Here is a 19670-nt window from a genome sequence, read left to right as displayed (position 1 = left end):
GAACTCCCAGGGCTGATCTCCTTCAGAATGGACTGGTTGGATCTCCTTGCAGTCTAAGGGACTCTCAAGAGTCTTCTCCAACACCACAGTTCAAAAGCATCAATTCTTCGGCGCTCAGCCTTCTTCACAGTCCAACTCTCTCATCCATACATGACCACAGGAAAAACCATAGCCTTGACTAGACGATCCTTTGTTGACAAAATAATGTCTCTAGGTTGGTCATAACTTTCCTTCCAAGGAGTAAGCATCTTTTAATTTCATGGCTGCAGTCACCATCTGCATGGTCTAGTGGTTTTCTCCACTTTCTTCAATTTAAGTCTGAATTTGGCAATAAGGAATTCATGATTTGAGCCACAGTCAGCTCCCAGTTTTGTTTTTGCTGACTGTATAGAGCTTCTCCATCTCTGGCTGCAAAGGATATAATCAATCTGATTTCGGTGTTGACCATCTGGTGATGTCCATGTGTAGAGTCTTCTCTTGTGTTGTTGGAAGAGGGTGTTTGCTATGACCAGTGCATTCTCTTGGCAGAACTCTGTTAGCCTTTGCCCTGCTTCATTCTGTACTCCAAGGCCAAATTTGCCTGTTACTCCAGGTGTTTCTTGACTTCCTGCTTTTGCATTCCAATCCCCTATAGTGAAAAGGACATCTTTTTTGGGTGTTAGTTCTAGAAGGTCTTGTAGGTCTTCATGCTATGCTACGCTATGCTAAGTCACTTCAGTCGTGTCTAACTCTGTGCAACCCCATAGACGGCAGCCCACCAGGCTCCCCCGTCCCTGGGATTTTCCAGGCAAGAACACTGGAGTGGGCTGCCATTTCCTTCTCCAATGCATGAAAGTGAAAAGTGAAAGTGAAGTTGCTTAGTCGTGTCTGACTCTTAGCGACCCCATGGATTGCAGCCTAACAGGCTCCTCCGTCCATGGGATTTTCCAAGTGAGAGTACTGGAGTGCGGTGCCATTGCCTTCTCCGGTAGGTCTTCATAGAACTGTTCAACTTCAGCTTCTCCAGTGTTGCTGTGTTTCTTGACTTCCTACTTTTGCATTCCAGTCCCCTATAATGAAAAGGACATCTTTTTTTGGTGTTAGTTCTAGAAGGTCTTGTAGGTCTTCATAGAACTGTTCAACTTCAGTTTCTTCAGTGTTGCTGGTTGGGGCATAGACTTGGATTACCGTGACATTGAATGGTTTGCCTTGGAAACAAACAGAGATCATTCTGTCATTTTTGAGATTGCATCCATTTTGGACTCTTGTTGACTATGATGGCTACTCCATTTCTTCTAAGGAATTCCTGCCTACAGTAGCAGATATAATGGTCATCTGAGTTAAATTCACCCATTCCAGTCCATCTACAAATCAGTTCACTGATTCCTAGAATGTTGATGTTCACTCTTGTCATCTCCTGTTTGACCACTTCCAATTTGCCTTGATTCATGCACCTAACATTCCAAGTTCCTATGGAATTTGCTCTTTACAGCATCGAACCCTGCTTCCATCACCAGTCCCATTCACAACTGGGTGTTGTTTTTGCTTTGGGTCCATCCCTTCATTGTTTCTGGAGTTATTTCTCCACTGATCTCCAGTAGCATATTGGGCACCTACTGACCTGGGGAGTTCATCTTTCAGTGTCCTATCTTTTTGCCTTTTCATACTGTTCATGGGGTTCTCAAGGCAAGAATACTGAAGTGGTTTGCCATTCCCTTCTCCAGTGGACCACATTCTGTCAGACCTCTCCACCATGACCTGGCCATCTTGGGTGGCCCCACACGGTATGGCTTAGTTTCATTGAGTTAAACAAGGCTGTGGTCCGTGTGATCAGATTGGCTAGTTGTCTGTGATTGTAGTTTCAGTCTGTCTGCCCTCTGATCCCCTCTCTCAGTGCCTACCGTCTTACTTGGGTTTCTCTTACCTTGGACGTGGGGTCTCTCTTCACGGCTGCTCCAGCAAAGTGCAGCCGCTACTCCTTACCTCTGATGTGGGTAGCTCCTCTCAGCCGCGCTCATGCGCCGTCGCAGCAGACAAAGTCTCAAATTGTGTGTGTATGCTTGTGTGTATATGTACATGCATATATCAGAAATTAAACTGTGCTTGTTTCTGTGTGATGTTTTTTATTTCTTTTTGCTTAAATGCATTTTTAAAATGAACACATCACACACATGAAGATAAACTTTTTTTTATTAAGAGTCAATCAAATAATTTGCAACCAGCTTATAAGGTCAATGGGGGCACCTAAACTCTTGATGATAGAACTATTAAAAAAAAATGTAAACCTCAAAATACCTCTGGATCTCTTAGCCAGAGGAATAAAACTGGCAATTATTACAGGGGGAAAAAAAAAAAAAGAATGGATCGTAATGATCTCAGAGAAATAGGAAGGTAGAATTATGTGCATTTGCTGTATGTACAAGTGTATTCATTGTTCTAATTTGCTATGAAATAATTTTTATAAAGGAATTAGACTGTAAAATATGATTTCATCTTTTTACACATGCTGCTTATAATTTCAGCTGAGTCACTGTGATGTTTAATGCACTGTTGCAGGAAGTAGAACATAAAAATACCCAATTCCCCTCATCTCCTACCTCCCTCCAGCCCCCATGGCTTTAAATTATTGCTGTAAATTAGGGTTGCATTTTTTCATGTCTTCCAAAGGCACACTGACTGGCATAGCATGAGCTTCAGCCTGTAACTAGCGTACCCATTCAACTTAGCAATTAAAAAACCACCAGTATTACCCCAGACATACTTGGGCTGCTTCCACCTGCCTCTGTTTGAGGAAGGCTTTATTCTCCTGGTCAGGAATTTGGGTTGGGTCAGGTAGGAGAATTCTTAGAGGAAGATCTCTTTCTCATTTGTAATTGACTTAGCAAACATCCTTTGCCTCCCTTAGGTCATGAGGATGATGGGACATATAAGGGCAGAGGCACAGAGCACTGTGTCAGTTTCCCATGGCTACTGTAACCAGGTACTTAGTGTCGTAAGCACAAATTTACTATCTTCCTGTTCTGGAGGTCAGAAATCTAAAATCAAGGTATTGGCAGGTGTGTCCTTCTCAAGGCTCTAGGGAAAAGTCTGTTTCCTTGTCTTTTCCAGTTTCTAGAGGCTGCCTGCATTCCCTGGTTCATGGCTCCTTCCTTGAATCACTTCACTTCCTGTTTCTGTTGTCACATCTCCTGCTATTCAATATGATCTCCTCTTTCCCTCTTACAAGGATTCTTGTGATTACATTGAGCCCTGGATAGTCCAGCATAATCTCCTCACCTTAAAATCCTTATTCATACCTGCAAAATCATAGTTTTCATAGAAGGTAATTCATGCATTCCAGGAATTAGGATGTGAATGTATTTGGAGGTGGCCTTATTCAGCACAGAATTTGGCATTGAGTAACTCTGCCACTCTCTAAGTTATTTTGACTATTACGTGAGTTTCTTAATGTTTCTGAATATCAAGTTTCTTTTCTGAGAAATGAAGTAAATAATACCATCTCCTAGGGTTGCGTGAAGGTTGAAAGTGAAAGTGAAGTTGCTCAGTCGTGTCTGACTCTTTGCGACCCCATGAACTGTAGCCTATCAGGCTCTTCCATCCATGGGATTTTCCAGGCAAGAATACTGGAGTGGGTTGCCATTTCCTTCTCCAGGAGATCTTCCCGACACAGGATTTGAACCCGGGTCTCCCACATCATAGGCAGACACTTTACCGACAGAGCCACCAGGAAAGTCAGGGTTAAATGCCTGAAAACAATTAGCATTGTGTCTGACAAGTATTACTAGTTCAATGAACAGGTAGTTAATGGATTATTGTTTTTACTATTCAATGATGAAAGGGCACAGTCTCACCTCTTTGAGGACTTCTCAGTCTAGTGGAGAAGATCAACAGCTGAACAAGTCATTATAAGTCAGCATGAGGCAGTGTTGCATGGGCTATATTTGTCACAGGCCACAAGGGTCCTTCATACATGATTTCATTCATTCTTTTGTAGATGTGTAACTAACATGAGTTTTGGGGCAAAGGAAGGGAAAACATAAAAGGTTGTTCTGAGGCTATGACTGACATGGAATGTCAGGTCCTGGAAGGTTGTGTATTTTTATTTTGATGACCTTGTATTTTTTCCTAAGGAAAAACTTTACTGCTCTTGAGATAAAATGTTAACTTTCTTGGACTTGGAGTATGTGCCGTTTCACAAGTTAGGGCCTTGGACGTCTCAAACTATATCATATGGTAGAAGGAGAGACAACAGTGTAGGTCTGTAAGCGAAGGTTGAAAGTCTTCCTGCTCCTCTATCTTCTTGCTGCTGACGTTCACACCTTCCCTCCCCCAGTGCGAAAGAGTGCTGATCTTCTGGAAATGTTCCAGGATTCTGGCTGGGCCGTGTGTGCTGGTAACTGGAGTCCCTGTGTGTGACGAAGTCACATTCTTGAGTGGGTGCCATTTGTGTGTCTCTCCCATCACTGTGGCTTGGGTGGTGAGGACCAGGGTCCACTCTTTTCCTTCTGTGTGCCAGCTGGCCTGAGCACATGTGCTCTCCCTCTTCTGTCTTGTTTGCTAATTCTGCTCTCGTTTCACCTGGCCCTTCAGCCACAGGTGACACCAACTCTTCATTCGGCTTCTAGAATATCGCTTTCTTATGTTTTCTTCTGCCTCATGCTCAGTTGGGTCTTTCCCATTTCTCTGACTTAATATTCAAACTTACAAAAACTCAGTCCCCAAGACCTCTTCTCTTTTCTGTCTCTATTTATCCCATTTTATGGATTTAAATACCATCTATATATTAATGATGCTGGCATTAGTTTTCCTTTGCTGCTTAACAAATTACCACAAACTTAGTGACTTAAAACAACACTGATTTATTATTTTACAGCTTTTTAGGTTAGAAGTTTGACACAGTCTCACTGGGCTACAGTAACTTGTCAACAGAGTTGTGTTCCTTTCTGGAGTCGCCAAGGGAGAATCCATTTCTTTGTTTTTTTCATCTTCTAGAGGCCTTCTACATTCCTTCAGTTCAGTTCAGTTCAGTTCAGTTCAATCGCTTAGTCATGTCAGACTCTTTGTTACTCCATGGACTGCAGCATGCCAGGCCTCCCTATCCATCACCAGCTCCTGGAGTTTACTCAAACTCATGTCCATTGAGTTAGTGCTGCCATCCAACCATCTCATCCTCTGTCATCCCCTTCTCCTCCCACCTTCAATCTTAACAGGATCCAGGTCTTTTCCAATGAGTCAGTTCTTTGCATCAGGTGGCCAAAGTACTGGAGTTTCAGCTTCAGCATCAGTCCTTTCAATGAACATTCAGGACTGATTTCCTTCAGGATGGAATCTACATTCCTTAGTTTGTTTTATTCTTTATCAGAATCTTATATCTCTGAATCTTCTTCCTTTGTCAGCTCTCTCTAACCACAGCTGAGAAAAATTCTCTGCTTTTAAGGTCCCATCTGATAAGATTGGGTCCACTCATATAACAGGATAATCTCCCCACGTCAAGGTCCATACCCTAACCACATTTGACAAGTCTTTTTTTTGCCATTTAAGAGAATATTTTCACAAGTTTTGAGGATTAGGTCATAGACATCTTTGGAAGAACATTGTTCTACTTACCGCAGTGTCCAAGTAAATGTCTCCAGCCTACACCATTCTCCTTAACTCTTAAGACCATATATTCAGCCACCTACTTGACATCTCTGTTTGGATGTTTAATAGACATTTCAAAGCTATTTGTCCAGAACTGAGCCCCAAGCAACACACATACACATACACCATACATACATATATATTTATGAGTGTACATAAGAAAAAAACTTGTACATATATATATATGTTTGAAAAGATTTGTCTCTTGACCTTCATTTTGGTGCATGGTATACATCTTATCCCGAAGGTAGAACTGATACTTTGAGACTTCATAATGTATTCTTTTGTTGACTATGATGGCTATTCCGTTTCTTCTAAGGGATTCTTGCCCACAGTAGTAGATATAATAGTCATCTGAATTAAATTCACCCATTCCAGTCCATTTTAGTTCGCTGATTCCTAAAATGTCAATGTTCACTCTTGCCATCTCCTGTTTGACCACTTCCAATTTGCCTTGATTCATGGACCCAGCATTCCAGGTTTCTATGTAATATTGCTCTTTACAGCATCGGACCTTGCTTCTATCACCAGTCACATCCACAACTGGGTGCTGTTTTTGCTTTGGCTCAGTCTCTTCATTCTTTCTGAAGTTATTTCTTCACTGTTCTCCAGTAGCATGTCGGGCACCTACCGACCTGGAGAGTTCATTTTTCAGTGTTGTATCTTTTTGCCTTTTCATACTCTTCATGGGGTTCTCAAGGCAAGAAAACTGAAGTGGTTTGCCATTCCCTTCTCCAGTGGACCAGGTTATTTCAGAACTCTCCACCATGACCCATCCATCTTGGGTGGCCCTACACTGCATGGTTCATGGTTTCATTAAATTAGACAAGGCTGTAGTCCATGTGATCAGATTGGTTAGTTTTCTGTGATTGTGGTTTTCAGTCTGTCTGCCCTCTGATGGACAAGGATAAGAGGCTTATGGAAGCTTCCTGATGGGAGAGACTGACAGGGGGAAACTGGGTCTTGGATGGAGGGGCCATGCTAAATAAATCTTTAATCTAATTTTCTGTTGATGGATGGGGCTGTGCTCTCTCCCTGTTATTTGACCTGGGGCCAAACTATGGTGGCGGTAATGAAGATAATGGCGATCTCCTTCAAAAGGTCCCATGCATGCACTGCTGCACTCAGTGCCCCCAACCCTGCAGCAGGCCACCACTGACTCCTGGACACTCCTGGGCAAGTCTGTGTTCAGTCTCTTGTGGGGTCACTGCTCCTTTCTCCTGGGTCCTGATGTGCACAAGGTTCTGTTTGTGCCCGCCAAGAGTTTGTTTCCCACCTGTGTAAATTCTGGTGGCTCTATGGTGGGCTCAATGGCAATCTCCTCCAAGAGGGCTTATGCCATACCCAAGTCTACTGCATACAGAGCCCCTGCCCCTACAGCAGCCCACTGCTAACCCGTACCTCCTCAGGAGACACTCAAACACAGTTCTGTCTCAGTCTCTGTGGGGTCTCTGGGACCTGTGCACACAAGGTATGTCTGAGCCCTCTGAGTGTCTCTGGCGGGTAAGGGGTTTGATTCTAAACATGATTTCGCCCCTCCTACCATCTTGCTGGGGCTTCTCCTTAGCCCTTGGACATACAGTATCTCCTCAAAGTCGCTCCAGCGCTGCGCCGTCACCGCACCAGTACCTACCATCTTGCTGGGGCTTCTCTGGCCTTGGACGTTGGTTGTCTCCTTACAGTCGCTCCAGCACTGTGCAGCTGCCATTCCAGTGCCACTCAGCTACTGTAGGCAAGAATCCCTGAGAAGCAATGGAGTAGCCATCATAGTCAATAAAAGAGTCCGAAATGCAGTACTTGGATGGAATCTCAAAAATGACAGAATGATCTCTGTTCATTTCTAAGGCAAACCATTCAGTATCACAGTAATCTAAGTCTATGCCTTGACCAGTAATGCTGAAGAAGCTGAAGTTGAACGGTTCTATGAAGACCTATAAGACCTTCTAGAACTTACACACAAAAAAGATGTCCTTTTCATTATAGGGGACTTGAGTGCAAAAGTAGGAAGTCAAGAAATACCTGGAGTAACAGGCAAATTTGGCCTTGGAGTACAGAATGAAGCAGGGCAAAGGCTAATAGAGTTCTGCCAAGAGAATGTACTGGTTATAGCAAGCACCCTGTTCCAACAACACAAGATAAGACTCTACACATGGACATCACCAGATGGTCAGCATCAAAATCAGATTGATTATATCCTTTGTAGCCAAAGATGGAGAAGCTCTATACAGTCAGCAAAAACAAGACCGGCAGCGGACTGTGGCTCAGATCATGAACTGCTTATTGCCACATTCAGACTGAAATTGAAGAAAGTGGGAAAACCACTAGACCGTTCAGGTATGACCTAAATCAAATCCGCTATGACTATACAGTTGAAGTGAGAAATAGATTTAAGGGACTGGATCTGATAGACAGAGTGCCTGATAAACTATGGATGGAGGTTCATGACGTTGTACAGGAGGCAGGGATCAAGAACATCCCCAAGAAAAGGAAATGCAAAAAGGCAAAATGGTTGTCTGAGGAGGCTTTACAAATAGCTATGAAAAGAAGAGAAGTGAAAGGCAATGGAGAAAGGGAAAGATATACCCGTCTGAATGCAGAGTTCCAAACACTAGCAAGGAGAGACAAGAAAGCTTTCCTCAGTGATCAGTGCAAAGAAGTAGAGGAAAACAATACAGAGGGAAAGACTAGAGAACTCCTCAAGAAAATTAGAGACACCAAAGGAACTTTTCATGCAAAGATGGGCTCAATAAAGGACAGAAATGGTATGACCTAACAGAAGCAGAAGATATTAAGAAGAGGTGTCAAGAATACATGGAACTATACAAAACAGATCTTCACGACCCAGATAATCACGATGGTGTGATCACTCACCTAGAGCCAGACATCCTGAGATGCAAAGTCACGTGGGCCTTAGGAACCATCACTACGAACAAAGCTAGTGGAGGTGATAGAATTCCAGTTGAGCTATTTCAAATCCTAAAAGATGATGCTGTGAAAGTGCTGCACTCAATATGTCAGCAAATTTGGAAAACTCAGCAGTGGCCACAGGACTGGAAAAGGTCAGTTTCCATTGCAATCCCAAAGAAAGGCAATGCCAAGGAATTGTCGAACTACCACACGATTGCACTCATCTCACACGCTAGCAAGTAATGCTCAAAATTCTCCAAGCCAGGCTTCAACACTACGTGAACTGTGAACTTCCAGATGTTCAAGCTGGATTTAGAAAAGGCAGAAGAACCAGAGATCAAATTCACAATATCCACTGGATCATCAAAAAAGCAAGAGAGTTCCAGAAAAACATCTATTTTTGCTTTATTAACTATGCCAAAGCCTTTGACTGTGTGGATTACAACAAACTGTGGAAAATTCTGAAAGAGATGGGAATACCAGACCACCTGACCTTCCTCCTGAGAAATCTGTATGTAGGTCAAGAAGCAACAGTTAGAACTGGACATGGAACAACAGACTGGTTCCAAATAGGAAAAGGAGTATGTCAAGGCTGTATATTGTCACCCTACTTATTTAACTTATATGCAGAGTACATCATGAGAAATGCTGGACTGGATGAAGTACAAGCTGGAATTAAGATTGCCGGGAGAAATATCAATAACCTCAGATATGCAGATGACACCACCCTTATGGCAGAAAGTGAAGAAGAACTAAAGAACCTCTTGATAAAAATGAAAGAGGAGAGTGAAAAAGCTGACTTAAAACTCAACATTCAGAAAACTAAGATCATGGCATCCGGTCCCATCACTGCATGGCAAATAGATGGGGAAATAGATAAAACAGTGAAAGACTTTATTTTTTCGAGCTCCAAAGTCACTGCAGATGGTGACTGCAGTCATGAAATTATAAAAGATGCTTACTCCTTGGAAGAAAAGCTATGACCAATGTAGACAGCATATTAAAAAGCAGAGACATTACTTTGCCACAAAGGTCCATGTAGTCAAAGCCATGATTATGTGAGAGTTGAACTATAAAGAAAGCTGAGTGCCAAAAAATTGATGCTTTTGAACTGTGGTGTTGGAGAAGACTCTTGAGAGTCCCTTGGACTGCAAGGAGATCCAACCAGTCCACTGTAAAGGAAATCAGTCCTGGGTGTTCACTGGAAGGACTGATGTTGAAGCTGAAACTCCAATACTTTGGCCACCTGATGTGAAGAATTGACTCATTTGAAAAGACTCAGATGCTGGGAAAGATTGAAGGCGGGAGGAGAAGGGGACGACAGAGGATGAGATGACTGGATGGCATCACCGACTCAATAGATATGAGTTTGAGTAAACTGAGGCCTGGTGTCCTGCAGTCCATGGGATCTCAAAGAGTCGGACATGACTGAGCGACTGAACTGAACTGAATGTATTCTTGGCTTTGGCTCAGCTTTTTGTGACATTAAAAGATTATTTGGGACCAACTGCAAAACCTCTTCCTTGTAATCCTGTCCGTGAACTGTCAGTGGTATAGCAGGAGGGGTCACTGCAGACATAAGGACTTCCTTCCCTCACTGGGTAGGGGAGCTGGCCGCTGGCCCTCACAGCTGTTCCCTGCTTGAACAGTCACAGTTGCTGGGTGCTCTTTGATATCCTGAGCAGCTGTGACATCAAGCAATTTAGTGCAGAATAATTCATCAATTAATCTCTTGGTTATTGGACATTTGAGATGCTTGTGCCTTTGTTCATACTATAAATGAGGTGGGATGTGGCATGACTCCTGATTGTCACGCATCTCTCAATGGATGGTTGTCCCCCTGCCCAACCAGTGACCCATGGGGACCTCCAGAGCCCAGAGAAGAATAGCGACGGTGTTAGGAGTTGGTGAGACAGATTGTTGTGGTTCATTTGCTAAGTTGTGTCTGACACTTTGTGACCCCATGGACTGCAGCACACCAGGCTTCCCTGTCCTTCACTATCTCCTGGAGTTTGCTCAAACTCATGTCCATTGAGTTGGCAATGCCGTCCAACCATCTCATCCTCTGTCATCCCCATCTCCTCTTGCCCTCAATCTTTCCAGCATCAGGGTCTTTTCCACTGAGTTGGCTCTTCGCATGAGGTGGCCAAAGTAGGCAGCCTGTGGATCATACACAACCCCCTCAACACTGGCAGTGACTCAAGACTTCGTCTGACACCACATGAAGTATATTAGAATGATACTGAGTGAGAGTTAACTTTGGGTCCCCTTTTAAAACTGTAACTGAGAAGTACCTTATTTGAAAACTTTAATACTGGAAACACTGGGGACAACGTAGTGTCAGGATATCATGGTTCTTACTGCTCTCTTGGAATACTTCTAATAAATAAATATAAATTGGTGTCTATGCACTTCAGCAGAATTGTCCAGAGGCCTGCTTTTGCCAAAGCTGAAAAAATCCCTTGGAAATCCTCAGCTTCGCACTTAATTACACCTCCTTTGGCTGTTTCTCTTCTACTCCTTTGCTCTCTTCCCCCTGTGATTTTCCTTTCTTGTTGCCAAAACACACTTTCTCTTCCAGACACCATCTGTTTTCAGAATATATTTGCCTTTCCTTTTTCCTTTCCAAAATGGCCCTGCTTTGCTTCCAGTGTTTTCCCCTCAGTTCACTGCTTCCACTGGCACCCCCATGCATTGGTGGGACGGAAAGCTCTGACCTGCCAAACTGAAATATGATCAGTAACCCAACAGAGACCTTCTGGTCTTGAATGTATGCAGCCACCCTCCTAAGGACCTCGGGCTGCCAGGATTGGTTTGTGGTATGTCTTTAAAACAGCTTTTGTTTTTAACTTCAAAGAGTTCCAAAGTATCAAAAGGAGAAAGTGAAAGTAATTCTCTGCTGTGCCAGTCACATTCCTCAGAGGGGCATGACCTCCTCAGCCACACACAGTGACCGTAGTGACCGCTCTCAACAGTGCGGCTTGTATCCTTCTAGCTTTTTACTATGCATGTACCAAAATGTGCAATATGAATGCATGGAAATGCAAAGCAAATTGGATTAATACTATACATACCATCTGCAGCTTGCTCGCTATTATTTTACGTAAATGTCATGGGCATCTTTTCATGTCAGTACACATATTTTCTCCTTACATTTAACACCTGATATTCTACTGTATGAATGTACAATGATTTATTTACACAACCCATTAATGATACATGATAATTCCAATATCTTATTATTATTTCCAGCACCTAACACATTTCTCTTTATCCTTGTACAGCTATATTCTGTAGGACAGTTGGAATTGCTGCATCAAAGGGTACGTGTATTTTGAATGTTGCTGAGGACGAAATACATGTTTTAAAGGGTTATGTGTTTTAAACATTGATGTATACCATCCTAAACTTTAAATATAATCACTAATATAAGCACGGAGAAGGCAATGGCACCCCACTCCAGTACTCTTGCCTGGAAAATCCCATGGATGGAAGAGCCTGGGGTCACTAAGAGTCGGACAGGACTGAGCGACTTCACTTTCACTTTTCACTTTCCTGCATTGGAGAAGGAAATGGCAACCCAGTCCAGTGTTCTTGCCTGGAGAATCCCAGGGACGGGGGAGCCTGGTGGGCTGCCATCTATGGGGTCGCACAGAGTCGGACATGACTGAAGCGACTTAGCAAATATAAGCACAGCATTTTCTCCCTTCAGTTATCAGAGATTATGAGATAAATAATACAAATTTGCAGAGTGTAAAGCATTTCACAAAGTGTTTTTATTCAACTTAACACTCACAGATATTCTATAGGGAGATAGTATTGTCTCTCAATTTACAGGTGAAGAAACAACTCATCAGAGTCAGGTGATTTGCCTAAGGTAGTACCTTTGGGTGGCAGATCTGGGCTTGAGTCCATCTTTTATCTCCAAGCCTGAAATTCTTTGGCCAACAGCAGTACTGGCTTCTCATGGAAGAGCACCCGCTGCTGTGTGAACTGACTGAACATAGATGCAGGGGGAGAGGGAGCGTGGAGGCGATACTGGTCTGCCCACCCCTGTGGCATACCCATGGACATACAGACATTTCTGTCTCTGCCATCACTTCCTTGGTGATGTTGTTTGGTCACAGCTTCAGATACTCTCTGTATATCAGTAACTCCTAAACGTATATTTCCAGTTTAGAACTCTCTCCTTGACATATCCTATATGGAACCCTTGATCTCTCCTCCTAAACTTGCTCTGCCTATAGCCATCTCACTTGGCCACTCCCTCAACCTTTCAAGGCCAAGTTCTTTCTTTTTTAAATTAAAGTATAGTTAACTTGCAGTATTTTGTTTCTGGTGTACAGGTGAGTGACACAATTATACATATGTATTCTATTTCACATTCTTTTCCACTGTACTTTATTATAAGCTATTTATATAGTTATCTATGCTGTACAGTAGGACCATGTTTATCTATTTTATATGTAGTAGTTTGTATCTGTTAATCCTAAAGTCCTAATTTATCCCTTTGCTCGCTTTCCCCTTTGGCAGCCGTAAGTTTGTTTTCTGTGTCTGTGAGTCTGTTTCTATTTTGTAAGTAAGTCTATTTGTGTCATATTTTAGATCCCACATATACGTGTCATAATCTGTTACTTGTCTTTCTCTGTCTGATTCAACTTCATTTAGTATGATAATCTCTAGGTCCATCCAGATTGCTGCGAATGTTCAGGTCCAAATTCTTGATTATTCTTATTCTCTCATACCCCTCATTCACAGAGAATAGGATGAAGGCTAGATGCCGTTTACTGCCAGGTTTCTAATTAAAATCCAGGCACGCCTTGCTTTAAAATGCACCTCGATTATCCTGCTTTATTCTGATCCCACTAAGCCTGAAATGTGGTTCTGATTTGACTCTTACAATTGGTACTCTAGGTTAGGAGTGGTATTTAGACATGAGATCCCATTCTTAATAAATTATTTCTCCTGGTTTCTAAGACTACAAAAATGGAAAGTCTGAGTTAAATTTATTGAAAACATAATCAGTTTTAGCTCAGGAGATCATTGTGCCTAGCCTCTTGAAAACAAGTCCTTCCTAGGTCAGTTTTTCCATATTGATGCATATGTGTTGGGGGAAGAAAAAAGGGGATGAGAGGAATTCCAGAGGGAGGCTCTTGCTCTGTTGCTGTTCTCTTCCTATCAAAAGTATGGGATCACAACGAAGGTCTTCCAATGGGAAGGCCGCTGATTTAGGGCGTTTAAAGCAGGAGCTGAGGCAAAGTGGTGGATCTTTCTCCATGAAAAGGAGTGCAAACTCGTAAGTAACATGTTGAGAAGCTTAAGTTATTGATCAGAAAGGGGGATTTATCTTGTTAAGAGTTGTTGATTTTAATTTTAGCATGTGCTTTGGGTGTTTGTGTTTTTGTGCATATGTTTTTGTATAGCAAGAGATCATGCTTAGAAAGCAAAAGCTGAACAGTATATGTGCTATTTTAATTATAATTCATTTGTCAACTGGGACCTCCCTGGCCTTAGGAAATTTAGGTAAACTTAATTCAAATCCTCAGTTTTCCAGCCTAGTTAGAGTTTGCCTGGGAGAGAGGGAGTTCCTGGAATGGGAGCTTTCCAATGCTAACATTGGAGAAGTTCCACACAAATTGCAACAAGTTGGTTATTCTGAGCTTGACTGAGTCCAGAGCCCTTGCTTAATTTTTTCTTCTACCTTGTTGTGATTCTTGTATAGAGGCTTTCTTGATTCTGTCCCAAGAGGACCTGCACACAAATCTCAGTTCCTTCATGGATTTCCACAGAAGATTCACTTGGCACTATGAATTTAATGAAGTAAGCACCTTTCCTGAAGACTTAAGATGCACATATTCCAATGAACAGCCTTTAACCGTTTTTTTGTTTTGTTTTGGGGTTTTTTTTTTTTTTTTGGTGTTTTAGCATCTTTCTCTTTCTTTCTGTTCCTTTCAACAAGTAGCAAATTTATTCTCTTATTTTACCCAGAGTATTTCTGCCTCACAAGGTCCTTGGAGGCAGGGATCCCACCTTTTATTCCATAGGGTACACCAAGAAAGGTGAGTCTCATCTAAGAGGAAGCCTCTTACCCAGCTACTTAGAGAATAAAATCATGTCCATTATGTTACAGATTGAAGAATATTTTATATGAACATAAGCAAAAAATTTTGACCTGATTTAGAAATTTTTAAACTGCCTTCCTTTTTTACTCTTTCCTAAAATCTTGTTAAGATGTAACTCCACCCCCAATTATACAATGTCATTTTTTCCTTCTCTCCTGGAGCTTACCAGTAAAGCCTAAACTGAGGGTAGAGCTTAACTATCTTCTTGTTTTAGGGACATTATGGAATTTTCCCCTGAGGTATGTGGCTTTATGCATTAACAAACCCCTCAGGATCCTGGCTATGCGAGGGGAATCAACTGTGCAACTTAGAAACGAGTGATGCATCTTAACAGTAAGCATTAAAGATTCACTTCTGACTTGGACGTGATCATAAGAAAGTTGTCAAAACCATTCCTCAGGAAGGAGCTAGAGGGAAGTGAGGTCAGATGGATGAGACTCTGGGTGGCCTGGAACCTCTGAGTTAAACGTTCTTTTTGGTCTTCTTGGAATTGACACGCCTGAGCAGGGATGGGAACCTGTGTATATCAGAGGTCAGAAGTCTCACTTGGTCTCCAGTTCCTCCTACTCTGTATGTCTGGACTGGGGGAGAAACAAGGGGTGTTACTGTTAGAGAAATTAGTCAAGAGAAGTGGGAGGCATGGGAGATAAACGATGGGTCAAGGGAGTATAAAATGTCTAGAAACTTCTAGAAGCCTGTGCCAATGTCCCTGTTTGAAAAGTTGTGCTTTGGAGACCACAGAATAATAATAATAATAATAATAGCAATAATAGCTAGCATTTATTGCACGCTTGCTGTATGCTAGTTGTTGTTGTTTAGTCACTGAGTCATATCTGACTCTTTGCGACCCCGAGGACTGTAGACTGCCAGGCTCCTCCATCCATGACTTGGTGTTTACTGCACACATGGAAAGGTATATAACCTGGAAAATACAAATTGAAACTATAGTGTGATAGTGCTGTAAATCCATTAGAACGTCTGAAATGAAAATGTCACAAAATTGTTAGGATGTGAAGCAACTGAACTCTCATACACTGCTAGCAGGGATTTAAATTGGAACAACCACTTTGGAAAACTGATTGGCGATATCTGCTAAAAATGATACCCTTTGACCCAGAAATTCCACTTGAACCAGAAGTGTATGCATGGTTTCACCAAAAGATATGTACAAGAATTTTTGTAGGAGCACTATTTATGATAGCCCCCAAATGGAAACAGCTGAAATCTTCATCAAGAGTAGAAGGGTAAATAAATCATAGAATATTTGCAAAGTGGTTTAGTGTACAGCAACAAAGGTGAATGATCTCTATGTGCAGTACAATGGATGAATCTCATTTGCTCCTCAAAGTAACTTTATGAGGTAGTTATTGTTAATTCCATTTTACAGGTGAGAGAACTGAGCACACAGAGTAAGTTATTGCCTAAGGTCCACACAACTCGGAAGTTGAGTAACTGGGATTCAAACCCTGGCAATTGAGTTCCAACCCTTAACCACTACACACCACTACCCCCAACCTCTGGCTGTATTATCAGCAGGTACTTGGTGTGTGTGCTGCTTCAGTATAACACACCCAGAGGCATAGGGTGGAACTGGTGCAGGTGGGCCCTGCAAAAGGCATCTACCAGCTAATTTTGGTCACCATGTCACAGGCTGTATATAGGTGCTTCACCTAGAGTATAATCCTCACAACAGCCCTAGTTAGTGCGTACTCTTGTGTCCATTATTACAAGTGGGGAGACAGATATGGAGGTTAACTGGTTGTCTGAGGTCATATCACGGGTGTGTGATGGAATTAGGATTCCAAGCCAAGTCTGTGTGCTACAGAGTCTGTGCCCTTCACTGTCCCACCACGTGCCTCTCCTCAGCACCAGGAAAGCAAAGCTGCAGGGCCTACATCCTAACAGGAGCCACCACTTCTGTTCAGAGAGCTTGAGGCCTTTGAGCTATATCAACTGGCAAAAACTGAAAATTGAAGACCAAACTTGAGGTTTCATGAGGCCATGTGACTTCTAAGTAAAGTGTCTGTCACAGGTTATCTTCACCCACCTTCAAGGGAAAAAGAAGCCTGCATTTCCATGGCCTTGACCACATCTTCCTAGAAACAAGAGATAGATGGAAATCTCTGCAGTTTTGAAGCTATTCCAAATTGCTCCCCAGCATACTGTAAGCATGGCCCCCTTCTAATAGCCAGAGCTGAGAGGACTAGTACTGGGAAGAAAGGGAGGGTTACTTAGCAGATGGTGGGGGTGCGTGTGGAGTTCCTTGGTGAATTCTGAAACAGGCACGGGCCTGTACCTCAGGGTTCTCTTCTAATGAGAGGAGGCCAACCTCTAGCCACTAGCTGCTCGAGAAACAAATATCTGGCCTTCCGGCATTGCCAAGAGCAGAAGACATCAGGGGCTCAGGTTCTTTTGCTAGAAGAATGAGAAGGTAGGAGGGTTGAGGGCATTTTATTTCTTCCTGATTGTAGAATTTCTTCATCTCCAGCTGGAACCATTACAGTAGCTTCTTACCTGGTCTCCCTAACTCCAGCCCTTCTCCTCCCTGATTGACCTTTCCCACAGACCACAGGGAGAAAGTCTGTATCTGAAACTCTGGCTGCCACTTCCTCAAGTACACCATACAGTTGAATATGGCCATGTCTTTGCAAATGCTGAATCCTCCCACTTAACATGGCATGAGCCTGCTTATCTCTGAAGCCCCAGTATTAAGCTCTGTCTTTGGTGTGACTCTTCCTTACCGTCTCCCTAGGTAAAATTCATTGTTAACTCCTCATCCACTCCCCAAATGATTTTTCTTCCCAATTTTAATATCCCTGCTCTGACAGTGTACTATCATCATTTGCCATCCTATCTCTGGTATAGACTGTGGTCATCTTACAGGCAGGAGCTGGGGCATATTCCTCCCCATATGGCTCACACCTAACAGTACACAGCCTGTCTAACCACTCAGTAAATGTCTGTTGGATGAAGTCGAAAAGCACAGAGGTTTAAAGTATGTGATCGTGGTGTGTTTGCACCCTGAACACAGCCACTGGAAAATGAAGTGCTCTTCTCTGGCCAGCTTTGCCCTCTCTTGTCACATTGCTATCTCACCCATATATACCCCTTCTGAATTTCAGCATTAGTACTAGAAAGTCTTAGCACAGTGGTAAAGAATCTGCTTGGCAGTGCAGGAGATGCTAGAGATGTGGGTTTGATCCCTGGGTGGGGAAGATTCCCTGGAGAAGGAAATGTCAACCCAGTCCAGTATTCTTGCCTGGGAAGTCTCATGGACAGAGGAGCCTGGCGGGCTGCAGTTCATGGGATTGCAAAGAGTTCAACAAGACTGAGCACACTGTAAGTCTAGCTTTTAAGGGTAGGTGATGAGTTTCTTTCCTCCATCTCAGTTTTCTCATTCAGGTGGGTGGTGGGAGAGGTGACAGAGTTATCAGGGATGAGATCTAATGTAATGAAGTATTTGTGGGTGGGGAACAAGAACTTATTGGTTCCCTGGGCCCCTAGCTCCCTTGCTGCTGCTGTTGCTGCTAAGTCGCTTCAGTCGTGTCCGACTCTGTGCGACCCCATAGACAGCAGCCCACCAGACTCCCCCGTCCCTGGGATTCTCCAGGCAAGAACACTGGAGTTGGTTGCCATTTCCTTCTCTAATGCATGAAAGTGAAAAGTGAAAGTGAAGTCGCTTAGTCGTGTCTGACTCTTAGCGACCCCATGGACTGCAGCCTACCAGGCTTCTCTGTCCATGGGATTTTTCCAGGCAAGAGTACTGAAGTGGGTTGCCATTGCCTTTTCCGCTAGCTCCCATGATGGGTTAGCAAATATCAAACACTAACTTTAATCAAAGTTTAATAAGCAAACTTTGAACAAATTTTATTTTTTAGAACAATAAGCTAAAGCGTATCACTTATTCAGATTGCCTTAGTTTTTACCTAAGAAGTTTTTTTACCTAACAGTTTTTTTCTGTTCCAGCATGCCACCCATTAAATTTAGAAATCCTGTTTACGTGGGCTTCCCTCTGCTGTGACAGTTTCTCAGACTTTGTTTTGGATGATCTTGACGGTTTTGAGAAATGCTGGCCATGTATGTGGGGCAGAAATGGCAACCTGCTCCAGTATTCTTGCCTGGAAGATTCCATGGACAGAGGAGGCTAGTGGGCTACAGTCCATGGAGGTTGCAAAGAATTGGACATGACTGAGACATTGAACATTCACGCATGGCTATGTATATTGTAGGATGTCCCTCAATTGGAATTTGTCTGATGTTTTTCTCATCTTTAGACTGGAGTTATGGAATTTGAAGAGGAAGATCACAGGTGAAGTGTCATTTTCATCATGTCATAACAGTAGTATAAGCAAACTTTTAAAAATGTGAACATATAATTACCCTTCCTTCTCCTCAAACTTATGTTCTCTTCTGTATTTCCTAACATGATTACTGCCATCATCACACACACAGTCACAGACTGGAAACTGCACCTACTGTTTCTTCTCCATCTTCCATCTGACTAGCCATCAATTACTAATGTGCTTCTACCCCAGTAGTTCTGTACTTTCCCCCTTATCTGATTCAAGCGATCTCTGGTTAAATGTGTTATTTTTTTCCATAAACTGTAACCACAGTTCCCTAACTAGTCTCTCTGATTGCATTTCCTTTCCTCTCCACTTCCTTCTTCCTATCACTTAACTGTTGGTTCAACATCAACTCCATCTTTGGAAATTTCAAAATGGTATTCCATCACATACACACACTATGTTTAAATTTCTTTTTTAAAAAAATGTTATTTTATTCCATTGATCAATATTTCTGTCTTTGTGCCAGTACGCACATATGGACACCTTATCTTTGACAAAGGAGGCAAGAATATACAATTGATTAAAGACAATCTCTTTAACAAGTGGTGCTGGGAAATCTGGTCAACCACTTGTAAAAGAATGAAACTAGACCACTTTCTAACACCATACACAAAAATAAACTCAAAATGGATTAAAGATCTCAACGTAAGACCAGAAACTATAAAACTCCTAG

At 42.6% G+C, this 19670-nt stretch overlaps 1 protein-coding gene across 1 annotated transcript in view; it reads left to right on the top strand.

The window, feature by feature from the left end:
• The window catches only part of HYDIN (HYDIN, axonemal central pair apparatus protein), a 474307-nt gene that overhangs the window by 92825 nt on the left and 361812 nt on the right, over window positions 1-19670 (top strand).

Source organism: Bison bison, unplaced genomic scaffold (genome assembly GCF_000754665.1).
Source record: "Bison bison bison isolate TAMUID 2011002044 unplaced genomic scaffold, Bison_UMD1.0 scf7180017864297, whole genome shotgun sequence".
Taxonomy (NCBI): domain Eukaryota; kingdom Metazoa; phylum Chordata; class Mammalia; order Artiodactyla; family Bovidae; genus Bison; species Bison bison.
The sequence above is the reverse complement of the archived record's forward strand: the minus strand, read 5'-3'. Positions and strand labels throughout refer to the sequence as shown.